Source organism: Arvicola amphibius, chromosome 2 (genome assembly GCF_903992535.2).
Source record: "Arvicola amphibius chromosome 2, mArvAmp1.2, whole genome shotgun sequence".
NCBI classification, from domain to species: Eukaryota; Metazoa; Chordata; class Mammalia; order Rodentia; family Cricetidae; genus Arvicola; species Arvicola amphibius.
Window position 1 is genome coordinate 31,702,654 of NC_052048.2, and position 16,753 is coordinate 31,719,406.

The following is a 16,753-nucleotide window of genomic DNA, read 5'->3' on the forward strand; positions in this document are numbered from 1 at the left end:
TCTCAATCCTGAATATCTATGCCCCTAATATAAAAGCTCCCACTTATGTAAAAGAAACACTTCTAGAACTCAAGGCAGCCATCAAACCACACACACTAATAGTTGGAGACTTCAACACTCCTCTCTCACCAATGGACAGGTCAATCAGACAGAAACCTAACAGAGAATTGAAAGACTTAATGGAGGTAATGAACCAAATGGACTTAACAGACATCTATAGAACATTCCACCCAAATAGGAAAGAATATACCTTCTTCTCTGCGGCTCATGGAACCTTTTCGAAAATTGACCATATACTTGGTAACAAAGCAAACTTCCACAGTTACAAAAACATATTAGTAACCACCTGTGTCTTATCGGATCACCATGGATTAAAATTAGAATTCAACAACAATGCTACCCCCAGAAAGCCCACAAACTCATGGAAACTGAACAGTCAACTACTGACCCACACCTGGGTCAAGGAAGAAATAAAGAAAGAAATTAAAGTCTTTCTTGAATTTAATGAAAACAAAGACACAACATACTCAAACCTATGGGACACAATGAAAGCAGTGCTAAGAGGAAAGTTCATAGCACTAAGTGCCCACTTAAAGAAAACGGAGAAAGCACTCATTGGTGACTTAACAGCACACCTGAAAGCTCTGGAAAAAAAAGAAGCAGACTCACCTAGGAGAAGTAGAAGACTGGAAATAATCAAACTGAGGGCAGAAATCAACAAAATAGAAACACAGAAAACAATCCAAAGAATCAATGAAACAAGAAGCTGGTTCTTGGAGAAAATCAACAAGATTGACAAACCCTTAGCCAAACTAATCAAACGGCAGAGGGAGAACACGCAAATTAATAAGATCAGAAATGAAAAGGGGGACATAACCACAGACACAGAGGAAATTCAGAGAATCATTAGATCTTACTACAAAAGCCTGTATACCACAAAATTGGAAAATGTAAAAGAAATGGACAGTTTTTTAGATAAATACCATATTCCAAAGTTAAACCAGGACCAGGTAAATGCTCTAAATCGTCCTGTTAGTCGCGAAGAATTAGAAACTGTTATCAGAAACCTCCCTACCAAAAAGAGCCCAGGACCAGATGGTTTCAATGCGGAATTCTACCAGAACTTCCGAGAAGACCTAATACCTATACTCCTTAAGGCATTTCATAATATAGAAACACAAGAGTCACTGCCTAATTCCTTCTATGAAGCTACAGTTACCCTGATACCTAAACCACACAAAGACTCAACCAAGAAAGAGAATTACAGGCCAATCTCACTCATGAACATTGACGCAAAAATTCTCAATAAAATACTGGCAAACCGAATCCAAGAACACATTAGAAAAATTATCCACTACGATCAAGTAGGCTTCATCCCAGAGATGCAGGGCTGGTTCAACATACGAAAATCTATCAATGTAATCCATCATATAAATAAACTGAAGGAAAAAAACCATATGGTCATCTCATTAGATGCTGAAAAAGCATTTGACAAAATTCAGCACCCTTTTATGATAAAAGTTTTGGAGAGATTAGGGATACAATGGTCATTCCTAAATATAATAAAAGCTATTTACAGCAAGCCAACAGCTAACATCAAATTAAACGGAGAGAAACTCAAGGCTATCCCACTAAATTCAGGAACACGACAAGGATGTCCACTCTCTCCTTATCTCTTCAATATAGTGCTTGAAGTTCTAGCAATAGCAATAAGACAACATAAGGGAATCAAGGGGATTCAATTTGGAAAGGAAGAAGTTAAACTTTCATTATTTGCAGATGATATGATAGTATACATAAGTGACCCCAAAAACTCCACCAAAGAACTCCTACAGCTGATAAACTCCTTCAGTAACGTGGCAGGTTACAAGATCAACTCCAAAAAATCAGTCGCCCTCCTATACACAAAGGATAAGGAAGCAGAGAGGGAAATCAGAGAAGTATCACCTTTCACAATAGCCACAAATAGCATAAGATATCTGGGAGTATCTCTAACCAAGGAAGTGAAGGATTTATTTGACAAGAACTTTAAGTCTTTGAAGAAAGAAATTGAAGAGGATACCAGAAAATGGAAGGATCTCCCCTGCTCGTGGATTGGGAGGATCAACATAGTAAAAATGGCAATTCTACCAAAAGCAATCTATAGATTCAATGCAATCCCAATCAAGGTCCCATTAAAATTCTTCACAGAGATTGAGAGGACAATAATCAACTTTATATGGAAAAACAAGAAACCCAGGATAGCCAAAAAAATCTTATACAATAAAGGTACTTCTGGAGGCATTACCATCCCTGACTTCAAACTCTATTACAAAGCTACAGTATTGAAAACAGCTTGGTATTGGCATAAAAACAGAGAAGTTGACCAATGGAATCGTATAGAAGACCCGGATCTTAAACCACAAACCTACGAACACCTGATTTTTGATAAAGGAGCCAAAAGTACACAATGGAAGAAAGAGGGCATCTTCAACAAATGGTGCTGGCATAACTGGATGTCAATCTGTAGAAGAATGAAAGTAGATCCATATCTATCACCATGCACAAAACTCAAGTCCAAATGGATTAAAGACCTCAATATTAATCTGAACACATTGAGCTTGATAGAGGAGAAAGTGGGAAGTACTCTACAACAAATGGGCACAGGGAACCGTTTCCTGCGCATAACCCCAGCTGCACAGACATTAAGGGCAACATTGAATAAATGGGACCTCCTGAAGTTGAGCAGCTTCTGTAAAGCAAAGGACATTTTCACTAAGACACAAAGGCAGCCTACTGACTGGGAAAAGATCTTCACCAACCCTGCAACTGACAAAGGTCTGATCTCTAAAATATATAAGGAACTCAAGAGACTAGACAGTAAAATGCCAATTAACCCAATTAAAAAATGGGGCGCTGAACTGAACAGAGAATTCTCAACAGAAGAAGTTCGAATGGCCAAAAGACACTTAAGGTCATGCTCAACCTCCCTAGCTATCAGGGAAATGCAAATCAAAACAACTTTGAGATATCATCTTACACCTGTCAGATTGGCTAAAATCCAAAACACCAATAATAACCTTTGCTGGAGAGGTTGTGGGGTAAGGGGTACACTCATCCATTGCTGGTGGGAATGCAAACTTGTGCAACCACTTTGGAAAGCAGTGTGGCGGTTTCTCAGGAAATTCGGGATCAACCTACCCCAGGACCCAGCAATTCCACTATTGGGAATCTACCCAAGAGATGCCCAATCATACAACAAAAGCATATGCTCATCTATGTTCATAGCAGCATTATTTGTAATAGCCAGATCCTGGAAACAACCTAGATGCCCTTCAGTGGAAGAATGGATGAAGAAACTGTGGAATATATACATGCTAGAATACTACTCAGCGGTAAAAAACAATGACATCTTGAATTTTGCAGGCAAATGGAGGGAAATAGAAAACACTATTCTGAGTGAGGTAACCCAGACCCATAAAGATGAACATGGGATGTACTCACTCATATTCGGTTTCTAGCCATAATTAAAGGACATCGAGCCTATAAATTTGGGATCCTTGAGAAGATAATAAGAAGAACCTCCACCTGACGATAGATGAAGAAAATGACAGAGCCCCACATTGGAGCACCGGACTGAGCTCCCAAGGTCCTGATGAGGAGCAGAAGGAGAGAGAATATGAGAAAGAAAGTCAGGACCGTGAGGGAACCTCCAGCTGGCGACAGATGGGGAAGGTGACTGAGCCCCACATTGGAGCACTGGACTGAGCTCCCAAGGTCCTGATGAGGAGCAGAAGGAGCGAGAACATGAGGGAGAAAGTCAGGAACGAGAGGGGTGCGTTCACTCATGGAGACGGTGGGACAGAACTAATGGGAGATCACCAACTCCAGTTGGAATGGGTCTGATGGATCATGCGACCAAACCCGTCTCTCTGAATGTGGCCAACAGCGGGGGCTGACTGAGAAGCAAAGGACAATGGCTCTGGGCTCTGATTGTTCTTCATGGACGGGCTCTGTGGGAGCCTTCTCAGCTTGGTCGATCACCTTCCTGGACCTGGGGGGAGTTGGGAGGACCTTGGTCTTAGCATAGAGTGGGGAACCCTGATGGCTCCTTGGCCTTGAGAGGGAGGGAGGGGAGGTATGGGCGGAGGGGAGGGGAGGGAAGGGGGAGAAGGAGGGGAGGGAAGGGGGAGGAGGAGGGAAGGGAGGGGGGAGGAGGAGGGAAGGAGATGGAAATTTTTAAATATAAAAAAAAAACCATGAGGAAAAAAAAATAAAAAAAAATAAAAAACCAAAAGTAAAGTCTCACTGTATAGAAAAAGCTGGCCTTAAACTCAGAGAGCAGCCTGTCCTCAGCCCTGAGAGTAAAGACATGCACCACCACACTCAGCTAAACATATTGTGTGTTACTGGAACATATTGCTTCCCTTAATATCACTAAGTACCAGATACACAAAATTTAAAACTTCTGAAATCATAAATAAATAAACACATAGTTCCTTGTGACACAGACTGACAAATGTTTTTCAAATTATAACATATAACATGTTAAAATTAAAATAATAATTATGGCAGCAATGTACTGAAGAATACAATCTTTTCCAATGCATTTTTCTACTAAGGGTCTTTGTATTCATAACTGATTTTTATTATTAATTATGTAAACCAATCAATAGACATTTTTGTTTCTTAGAAATTATATATGTGGGCTGGAGAAATGAGTCAGCAGTTAAAAGCACTAGTTACTCTTCCAGAGAACAAGGGCTTGATTCCCAGCACCCACAGAACAGCTCACGATGGTCTGCAGCTCCAGTTTCAGTGGGCTCTGATAGTCTCTCTTTTAACCTCTGTGGGCACCCAGCTCACACACGGTGTACATACATACACACAGGCAAACACTCATACACATAAAATAAATTATTGAAGTTATACTACTTCCTACAAAAGCTATTGGAAATCTTAGTTAAGAATGCACTCATTTAGAGACATAGTTATTGGCTAGCAACTACAAGCCAGGTATTCTTCTAAGACCTTAAGAATGGGGATGGAAAATAAAACAAAGACCCCCACATTCATAGAGTTTAATAAAAAGGAGTAGGAAAGTTGAGCATGATGGCCTTTGCCTAGACTCACAGTATTTGGGAAGCTGAATCAGGAGGATCATTGGTTTAAGCCTAGCCTAGTCTATACAGCAACACCCTGTCTCAAAAAAAAAGTGTTATCATCAGATTTGGTCCTGATTATTTCTATGTAATTCTGTGTCCTACAGCTCAGGAGCATCTTACAGTCTCAACAAACAAAGACATCATCCATACAAAATCTAGAGGACAAAGCAAAAGGCAACATCAAAACAGCACCATCAAATGAAATTACATGTCTAGTCTGAAAATGCATATGTGCACACACATACACAACAGCTCACATGCATACATGGTAAATAACATTGACAAACAGAACAAAGACCCTTTGTTCCATCTTCTGCCTATTTTTCCAAATGCTTCCATAGAAACAACGGAGATAGTCTGCAAACAATGCCTCCTCTAGAAAAGAGTCTGTAGCTTCATTGATTCAAATAATAAACTATTTTTCTCAGAATTCAAAGTCAAACTACAAAATTCAAAATTAAATGGTCAACATTAATAAAAAGATACTGACATCAAAGTATGACAATAAAAAAATTGAGACATGGCATTTAAAAGTTTATTGTCTTAGGAAATATGCTCGACAAATGCAAGGGATATAGTCTATTAGAGCACATTCTATTAGGAACAGTGTGCATCCCTGGCAATATGAACTGCGAGACTAATGTTTGGTGCTTCCAGGGAAGGATCCTTGAGTAGCTCTGAGGTTCCAGAGCTTGTTATAGCATCCCTCAGTCAGTAAGAAACCTGGGCAGTGCTGACAGGACACTTCTCCTACCTGAAGCTTCATCTTCTAACAGGAGTGCATGGGCGTGTCCTCAGTGCCGCTCTCTCAGGCAGCATGGTGCCCTGTGCAGGGACAGGCTGTGCCTGAACTGCAGCTGTCCTGCAGCTCTACAGCAGCCAGCAGAACCACACTGTTCTGCTGCTGGACTTCAGTGCTACCTCCTGCGATCAAACTGGACTAACTACTTCCTCCAGCTGACTTTCAAGGAATGAGTAGTTAATTAACAATTCATGACAAGTCCATTCCCGAAACCAATTTCACTTCTGTTCTATGGTCCTCCTACAGCAATATACAAGGTAAAGATTCTAAGCTATACTTGGTGGCTTACAAACAATAGAAGTTCAATTTCCAGTTGATGGCAGTAAATGGTACTGCATCTGTTTGTTCTCATATGTTAACCATCATCCAGATTTACTTGAGAGACTTCAAAAATGGACAGAAAGGTAAATAATTATCCACAGATATCTGGAATAACATTTTTTTTCTATCAGCCAGTCCTACTGGGGCTGAGCTGTGTGAGAAGCAGCAGAATACTTGGAAAGCACGCGAGCTGGGGGAGGGGAGTTCCAAACTGTGATGCTAGGAAATAAAGCTGCTTCAGAGGGGACTTTCCTGCTCGCGGCTATAAATAAGCCTTTATCTCACTGGTATTCTTCAAGGAAGCAGACGGACATCCATAGCCAACTTGTTAGTGCTTGCATATTTCCAAATGAGCGATGCCTGAAGCAGTCATTTCTTTGCTACTCAAAACACAATTGCAAGGGCCTCCCTCTGGCCACATCAGGAAGGGCAGTCATCTGTCTTCTCCACTGGTTTCCTACACCCAGCCCTGGTACCTGACTGCACTCACCGCAGGAGTCATGTCTGAGCTCTGTTAGTTCATGGGGGAGGGGTGAGCATTTTGTTCTAGCTGCTTCCAACTGACTTGTTGGCCCTGCAAGCTGGTCCTCCATGCATTCCCTTGGCCCTGTGTTTCTCCTCTCATTTCATTTTGTTACTTTATTATGTTACTTCTGAGTCTATGCTTTCTAAAGTGTAAGTGGTTTTATTGCCCGTTTTTAAGATTTTATTTTTAGGGGCCAGACAATCAGGTGCACACCTTTTAATCCCAGGACTTGGGAGACAGAAGGTAGGCAGATCTCTGTGAGTTAGAGGACAGGTTGGTCTGCATAGTGAATTCCAGGACAGTCAGGGCTATCCAGAGACCCTGTCTCAAAAAACAACATTAAAATTTTTTTTTTAAAAAAAAGAGAAACCCTGTCTCGAAAAACCAAAAAAAAAAAAAAAAAAAAAAAAAAAAAAAAAAAGACTCTTATTTTTAGAGTCTGGAGAGATCGCTCAGTGGTTAGAAGCACTGGCTGCTCTTTCAGAGGGCCCTGGTTCAATTCCCAGCACCACATGGCAGCTGACAACGTCTGTAACTCCAGTTCTACACCATCTTCTGCCCTCAAAGGGCACCAGGCACAGAGGTGGTGCACAGATATTTGGCAAAATAGCCACATACACAAAACAAAATGATAATAATAATAATAAAAAATTTTTAAAGACTTTATTTTTAATGATGTGTAAATATGTGTTGGGGTGCATAAGCATGTGGGGACCTGCAGAGTCCAGAAAAGGGCACTGGGTCCTGGGAGCTAGAGATGCAAGGCAGTGTGAGCAGTCAGATGTAGTGCTGGGAACTGAGCCTGGGTCCTCTGGAAGAGCAGGGAGTGCTCTTAACCACTGAGCCACCACTCCAGCTTCCAAATTCAAGTTCTTATTGATCTATCCTACAGTACTCAAGAATTCTCTTCCTAAAAAAAAATTTAAAAAAAAGAATTCTCTTCCTGTTTTCTTTTACTGATCATTTTTGCTCTAGCAGTAGGGATCAGGCTGGCGTCCAAGACCATTAGCAGAGGACAACCTGAATTTCTGATGTCTGCCTCTACCTCCTGTATGCTGGGATTACAGATATGTTCCATAACTGGTTTATATGCTGGGGAAGAGAAATAAAACCCAGGACTTTGTGCTTGAAAGGACAGCACTCTACCAACTGAGCTGCATCCCAGCTCTCTCGTTTTATTTAAGAGAAGTACTTTCTTCTAGAGCAAAATGTGCCTCTGCCTTTCTAAGAAATTTCACCATGTCTCCTCAACAGCACAAGCTCCATATTGGCCTTTGTGTTGCTGTGTGGTCTAGGGGAACCTATGCTCCACAGTCATACAAGAGCAAGGGCAACTGCAGCATGCATGCGTTATATGGTAGGGAAGTCCCCCACCCCACCCCACCCCACCCCATCCCCTCAGAGAGTGGGAAAGGGAGGGAGCGACACCAGCTGGGGGAAGTGCTGGGGGAAGCTTCTGCTGTTTTGGAAATGAGAAAACAACAACCCGAAGCATGAAGCCTTGAGATGTCTGGTTCTTTAACCGGAAGGGCAACAGAACCAAGGCCTTAGAAATGCCTCTACCTTCTCCTTTCTCCCACTTCCTTTATCCCCCAAGGTGAGCTACAGAAAATAAAATTCTCTTTTCCCCAAGACTAGCCACAGACACTTGAACCTCATTTTCTCACACCAATATATAAACTCCCAGAAATATTACTTAAACCCGCCCCTGTCTGTCTCTTAATTTTCATGCGACATGCCCGAGCTATCTTTGACTGTCAACTTGACACAGCCTAGACATCTGAGAGGGGAATCTCAACAGACTGACCAGTGGGCATGCCTAAGTGGAACTGGCTTGATTGTTAACTGATACAGAATGTCCCAGCCCACTGTAGATGGCACTGAGGGCCAAGGAGTCAGATCCTCAGCAGGCAGGCAGAAAGAACAAAGAGGCTCTAGGTGGATGAATGAGCTTCTCACTTAAACATTTAAAATGTTTTTCTCCCTCTCTAAGAGAAAGTCTGGGTGGGCTTATGAACCCCAATGAGAATCTCAAATCTAGGTGGGCAGATATACTGCCTCCAGCTGTATATCCTTCCTTCGTCTGGATTATTCACTGCCATACAGTAGCACAAACCACCCAGTTCTGAGAAGGAAGCCACTCTATACCTGAACACACAAAAGTTTTAGCTCTGCCACACAAACTTGGGTCCCAGGCCCATCACCTCTGGGAAGTCCGTCTCTGTGTATTTTCCTGTGTGTGCTGCCGCTTTCAATAAAATCTGGTTGAGTGCTGAGACTTTACTTTTCCTGCCTTTTTATTCTTTAAATCATCAGAGGAAAAGAATCTTTTCCTGCAACCCTAGATGACCATGGTGGCATCAGCACCACTGACAGGGCAAGAGGTCCTGGGCTAGGTAAGAAAGCTGGCTGTACATGAGCCTGAGCAAGCCAGAAAGCACCATTCATTCCTCCACGGTTTCTGCTTCAGTTCCTGCCTGAGCCTTCTCTGCCTGGACTTCCCTCAAAGATGGAGTGGGACCTGCAGGCTGAGACAAACCTTGCCATCCACTGAGACGCTTTAGATCACAGTGTCTATCGGAACACCCGAGTGAAATCAGAACACGGCAGCAAATCCCACGTCTCTCGCTCTCAAGGAGTCCTGCTGCACACTCTGGGAAAGGCCTGTTACACAAAGACCCCAACAGACCAGCCACTTCAGCTTATTAAGCTTTCTGTCTAAATCCAATTCTGAAGAACTCTCCATCGCCCCTGAGCCTGTGGACTAGACTTCTGGAAAGAAGCTGTCTGAAAAGGCTGACTGGCTGATAAGAATTTCAGTGATGTGGAGAGTTTCGACTTTGCAGGCCAAGAGCCTAATTACAAGTTGTCTTGGGCTGTCTTTAGGCCACTCAATAGCCATTCCTTGCCCTTCACTCTAAGTTGGGCCAAACATCCTGTGACTAACAGATAAAAGTAGACCTCATAAACTAACAGATGAAAATGTTTTGGCGAGGTTGGCTGCTCCAACACCCCCATCCTATCGATAGGACCCAGTAAGCTACAAGTCCCACTAGGCCCCAAACCTGACTGTCCCCCCACAACCTCAGGGGAGCTCTGACTGGACACAGGCTGCAAATTCACAAAGAGGACCAAGAGAGAGAGGTCCAAGAGAAGAACCCTGAAGCACAGGCTGTAACTGCACAGAGTGGGCCAAGAGAGTGGAAACGAGAACAGACCAAGAGAGCAAAACAAGAGAGACCTCAGTGGCTCCCTGAGACACAGACATTGACAGTACAGAGCAGACCAAGAACAATTCCAAAAACACAGACAGCCACTGCAAGGATTGGATCAAGAGGCAAATACACTGCCAGCACCAACTGGAGTAAGATATGGGTACACATCAATTTAAGAATTCATTCAACAACCTAAAAAACAACATGGTAACACCAGAACCCAATGGTCATACAACAGGAAGACTTGATCATCCTAACCCATAAAAAGCAGAAGAAAACAATTTTAAATGTAACTTTATGAGAATGATGGAGATCTTTAAAGAGGAAATAAAAAATTCCCTTAAAGAAATGGAGGAAAAGACAAACAAAAAAATTGGAAGTAATCAATAAATCTCTCAAAGATACCCAAGAAAACCAAGAAAAAAAAAAAAAACATCAAACAGGTGAAGCAAACAGTTCAAACAGTTTAAGACTTAAAAACTGAAATAGAGGCAATAAAGAAAACACAGACTGAGGGAATTCTGGATATGAAAAATCTGGGTAAATGAATGGGAACTACAGAGGCAAGCATAACCAACAGAATACAAGAAATGGTAGAGAGAATAATCTCAGGTGTTGAAGATACTATAGAAGAAACAGATTCATTGATCAAAGAAAACATTTAATCCAACAAATTCTTAACATAAAACATCCAGGAAATCTGGGACACCACGAAAAGACCAATCCTTAGAATGCTAGGGATAGAAGAAAGAGAAGAACTCTAGCTCAAAGGAACAAAATATATATTCAACAAAATATTAGAAGAAAACTTACCCAACCTAAAGAAGGATATCCCTATGAAGGTACAAGAAACTTACAGAACACCAAATAAACTGGACCAAAAAACAAAAACAAACAAAATAACCTTCCCTCATCACATAATAATCAAAACATAAAACATATAAGAATAAAGAAAGAAAATTAAGAGCTGCAAAGGAAAAAGGTCAAGAAACATGTAAAGGCAGAGCTATATAATTACACCTGACTTCTCAATGGAAACCATGAAAGCCAGAAGGTCCTGGACAGACACTAAGAGACCACGGATGCAAGCCCAGACAACTATACCCGGAAAAGCTTTCAATCATCATCGATGGAGAAAATAAGATATTCCATGACAAACCAGATTTAAACAATACCTATTCACAAATCTAGCCCTACAGAAAGTACAAGAAGGAAAATTCCAACCCAAGGAAGCTAACTGTACCCACAAAATACTCCACATCCTCTCCAGCAAAGGCTATCATTGGTGTTTTTGATTTTAGCCATTCTGACAGATGTAAGATGGTATCTCAGAGTTGTTTTGATTTGCATTTCCCTGATCGCTAAGGAGGTTGAGCATGACCTTAAGTGTCTTTTGGCCATTTGAACTTCTTCTGTTGAAAATTCTCTGTTCAGTTCAGTACCCCATTTTTTAATTGGGTTAATTAGCATTTTAAAGTCTAGTTTCTTGAGTTCTTTATATATTTTGGAGATCAGACCTTTGTCTGTTGCGGGGTTGGTGAAGATCTTCTCCCAGTCAGTAGGTTGCCTATTTGTCTTAATGACAGTGTCCTTTGCTTTACAGAAGCTTCTCAGTTTCAGGAGGTCCCATTTATTCACTGTTGCTCTTATTGTCTGTGCTACTGGGGTTCTACATAGGAAGTGGTCTCCTGTGCCCATGTGTTGTAGACTACTTCCCACTTTCTCTTCTATCAGGTTCAGTGTGTTCAGATTAATATTGAGGTCTTTAATCCATTTGGACTTGAGTTTTGTGCATGGTGATAGATATGGATCTATTCTCATTCTTCTACAGGTTGACATCCAGTTATGCCAGCACCATTTGTTGAAGATGCTTTCTTTCTTCCATTAATATATTAATGAGGACTTAAAGACACACAAAACCAGAGAGTGTGGAGGAGGGCAAGGTTCTCACAGACGAATAGAGGCTGGCCTAAGTAGCCAGCAGAGTGTGGGGGTGAAGACCACAGTGTGAGGAGTCCATGTCACACTGAAAGGTGGTAACTATTGACATCACCTGTCACAGAGGACGCTGTGCAGCCTGCTTTCTGGGTTCCTCTATAAAAAGAAGAGGACAATGAGAGTATGTTCTTCTGAGTGCTCACATGAAGATTATTTTGTTTATATGGCCTTATAAGAACAAGGCATGCAGAGTGAGCATGAAGCAAGTATCTGTCACAGTAACTTAAACCCTTAGCAGCAGCATTCCCCAGCCTCAAAACAAGCAAGACAATTCTCAGAAGTAAGGAAAAGTCAGGGAAAAAAATTAATAGTTAAACAAGAAGCTAGAGCTAATTAGGTTGTAACTGTATATTCACAAAGATAAAGAGGAAAATGCATTGTAAGGACGTAAAATGATAAGAAGGCAGAAGAAAACCATGGCGATAGTCAGAGCACAATGCACAGGGTGAGGGTAGAGGGGTTGCTAGAGCAGGGCCTAGGAAACAGCAGCTGAGAATACTCTGGACCCAGGAAAGACTCATCACAGATAAATGCCTTGGGTTGTGTTGCACTTTGTGACAGCTATCGCAATGTGCCCTGCACTGTCACAGGTTTTCTGAGGGAAGGGGTCTTTCAAAGACACAATACACTGTTGCTATAGATAGCTATGTAGATAGTTATACAAATGAATGAACAAAAATGTGTATTTTATTAATATTTATCTACAGGAAATTAATTTTAGAAGAAACATAGGAATATTCAAACTCAGGTGACCACAATTCTCTTTGGGTCTGTTCATTCTTGTATGAGATAAAGTAGCCATCTCGTTAAAGTCAGGCATTCAAAGGCTTTGATAATCATTTAGAATACTGTAATAGTATCCTAAAGTGTTATTTAATGAAATTTGCACTAAAAATTAAATTTGCATGTTTTCAATTTTCAACAGTTACCAAAACAACATCTGGAAAGTTATCTGACACCTAATACCATAACAGCTATAAGAGGGTAGCTACAATAAATCATATTCATCAGTGACATCTGACCAATGAATTCTATCACCTTCACACAACTTAAAAGCAACCCAGGAAAACCATCAGCAAATGTTTCTCTTACCCAATATTCTGACTGTTTTGTCTAGAGTTACACCTCCTCTGTACTCTCCTCTCTTTGTCCTTACCAGAAGCTGTCCAGCCTCCAGAACTGAAAGCCTCTTTTATAACTTACCCAGCCTCATGCATTCTCTTCCAGGAACAGAAACTGTGCTGAAGCAAACATTAATGTTCTGAGATTCTCATAGGAAAAGTAAATACTGACTCAAGGAGCTATACAAATGATGCCAGCAGTAGTGACACATTAACTGATAGTGACGTAACAAGTATTTCAAAGACGCATTTAATTGTGCCTCTATAAAGAAGAAAGACTAGAGAGTAGGCTAAATACTGACACACACAGTTGTAATATGTAGAAGGATTTTTTCAGAGATGTATCTTCATTATTATTATTTTCTCAACTATTACATCCCGATGGCAATTTCTCCTCCCTCCTCTCCTCACTCCTCCCACACACACCCCTTCACTCTCCTCCACATCCACTCCTCCTCCCAGGGGAGAAAGCAGGCCACCCAGAAGTATCACCAAACACAGCATATCAAGTTACAACAAGACTAGGCATCTCCCTCACATCAAGGCAGGAAGAGGCAGTGCAGCAGGAGGAAAGGGTCCCAAAAGTTGGCGTATAGGCCAGAGACACCCCTGCTCCTACTGCTAGGAGTTCCACAAGAACACCAAGGCACACAAACACAACATCCATGCAGAGGACTGAGGTCGGACCCATACAGGCTGCTGATTCAGTCTCTGTGAGCCCCTATGAGCACCGATTAATTGATTCTGTGGACCATTAGAAGAAGAAACTGTCATTCTGCAAAATAAAACTACAGTTCCTTTGAGTAAACAGAAGAGAGAGCTAGAGACTGCTTTGATGAGAGACCTTGCATTCTGAATAGTTAACACGCCCACACAAATAATTGAAACTGGTAGGCTGGCCAGGTATGGTAGCATGTCTGCCATCCTGAACTTTGGAGACTGGAATTGGAGGGATGTAAGGAGGAGGGCAAAAGCAGAAGGGGGAAATGGAAGGAAAAAAATGGAAAAAGGAAAGAGGGGAAAAAGGGTGAGAGGGAGGGGAAGGAAACGGAAGGCAGGAGTGGACCAGCACCAGGGCACACCTGAGGAGGCCGTGAAAACAGGCTGTTCTGGAGGTACAAAGCAGGTCCAGGCACTGAACTGAGAGTCTGCAATATTAAAGCTCAGATTTTCTACAAGTTCTTCTATTAGGTTCTCACAGTTTACCCATACACTAAGTACTATAATTATGAGGAAAGTACAGTGGATATGCATCAGAATCACCCTCAACGGTGAGCCTCTTGTTCCAGATGCCAGGTACAGGTGAATATAGTGTTAGGTATTTATGTATTCAAGGATATATCAGGCATCTACTTCCTTTTATTAAAATTTTCTCCATTTACATACTTTTAGAGCAAAATGAAATTTGTTTAGATAACTATCACTTAGATGTTTCATGATAAAATCCTTCTGTTGACCTCGAAAAGAAGATGAAGAAATCAATGGTGACTGAAATAAAATTCTTTAAAAATATGAAAAGTATCTTTTGCTTTCCATGTAGCTGTCTAAATACAAGCTGACCACAGACTACCTTTCTCTGAAACTTCTAGGAATATAATAATGTGGACTAGTTCTTTCAGGGCCGAAAGTGAAAGTTATTTTCTAGGTAATCTTACAAATTGGGTTCCAGGTGATTTGGTCCTCTACTACAATGCATCCATTCATACAGCTTTGACCACACATGAGGCATGGGAACAGAGTGGCAGAACACGCAAAATCCCCTGGGCTTGTCCAGCCTTGACGGAGGTGCAGTGTAGACCAGGAGCAGTGGCACACACCTAGAACCCTAACACTCAGGTGGCCGAGGAAAGAAATTAACTCTGGGACTAGCCGGGGCTACAGAGAGAGCACATATTAAAATTTGTCTCACTAAAGTGGGGCGGGTGGTATTTCTTCCAGAGCCACCAGTGTTGAAGTGGCAATGCTAACAACAATAGAGACGGGTTTCATTTCTTTGTCAGTCATAATAAAGTGGCAATGTTTACCACTAGAAGCAGCAACTGGACCTTTATGATTCCCTGCCTCCTGATCACTCCTGATCAAGGTAGAATCATCTCACAATGCTGGGGATTAGCTCTTTCTGGGAATCCAGGGAACATCAACTTCCCTGGACTAAAATTTTCTCCTTAATTTGGAAAAGATGCTGTTACTTATACAAGCTCTAGATACCTGACCCACTGAGACAGGATAATGGACATTGTCCTAAGATGGAAAGTAACTTAAAACAACTGTCAAAGAATGCATATTTTCAAATACTGACTTGGAGACCAATCATAAAATTATCTATTAGACTACTAATTACATATGCATTAATAATCACACATTTAAGTATAAACAAGGTTGCTTAGTATAGGCCTAAAAGTAAGATGTTACTAACTTTAAAATGAAAAAAAATTCTCTAAGACAGTGAGGATTAAAAAATAATTTCTTTTGAAATGAAGCAACTCAGGTTTCCAAAAAGAGACTGAACACTGCGAAGTAATGGATTAGTGTCTATAAACACATAAAAAAGAACTGTGGTGTCTCATGTCCCTTAACCCAACACTCAGGAGGCAGGTGAATCTCTGTGAGTTCAAGGCCAGTTTGGTCTACACAATGAGTCCAGGACAGCCAGAGCTACACAGTGAGATCCTGTCTTAAAAATCAAAAAAGTAGCAATCCTCTTAAAGGATTAATATCCACTAGTAAGTGATAGCAAGAAAAATCCTTTATGATTACAAAATATTCCCAGCAGTCCTCAACCCACCGAAAGTGACGTCAGTCTTCATCCACAGATAGTGTAAGTACGTACACATCATTAGCCCTCCACAGAGCAGCAGATACAGGCCCATGCAGTGCGTGCTATAGAGAGAGCTGTGCATGAAGTCTCCTTGGGTATTACCTGAGATAAAGACCTGATAGAATCTCTGCTGGGCTTCTCTTTCTCTCACTTCTCAGCACAGGCAGATCACAAGCTGCATCAAATGATTTGGGGCTGACCATATGCATATCCTCAACCCGAGTCGCTCTGCTTCTCCTTTTCCCTTAACTACAGCTCTGCCCACAATCCCAATTTTCTGCAGAAAGCTCTTCCTGACCCTCTGGGCTTAGATTAGTCCTGAAGTTCCTCCATCACTGACCTGATCCAACTGATGTTTAAGCGTCAAGCCAGATCACCAGCAGCGTGAAAACAGAGACAGGTTGATTATAACGACCTAAATGTAAAAACTTCATCTTAGGAATGCAGAAGACATAATCAGGAACTTAGCCAACTGAGATGAGTGTGCCACTTACACTAAGAAACCCTCAGAACCCAGAAGCCAGCAGAAGACAGTCCCCTCTAAACAAAGACAGCTGTGCTCATCTGCAGAGAAACCAGTCCTGCAGAGCTCAGTCAGGTATTATTCTAGATCGCAGTTCGTGGAATTTTAGTTAAATAATTGTAATGGTTGGGCTGTTGAGATGGCTCGGAGGGTAAAGGTATCTGTCACCAAGTCTGACAACCTGAGATCATTTCCCAGGATCCACAGAGGAAGATCACCATCTCTCCAGTTGTACTCTGACCTCCACTTGTGGGTCACATAAGCTCACACCACCATACAAATTGG

At 41.6% G+C, this 16,753-nt stretch overlaps 1 protein-coding gene across 6 annotated transcripts in view; it reads right to left on the reverse strand.

The window, feature by feature from the left end:
* Marchf8 (membrane associated ring-CH-type finger 8) overlaps positions 1–16,753 on the reverse strand; it is a 76,670-nt gene that overhangs the window by 26,877 nt on the left and 33,040 nt on the right. Inside the window, exon 2 of one of the 6 annotated variants that reach the window (XM_038319628.2) lies at positions 16,286–16,360. The exons of the other annotated variants lie outside the window; for them this stretch is intronic. The gene's annotated coding sequence lies outside the window, so the exon portion shown is untranslated. The remainder of the gene's footprint in view (positions 1–16,285; positions 16,361–16,753) is intronic. 6 annotated transcript variants of the gene reach the window in all.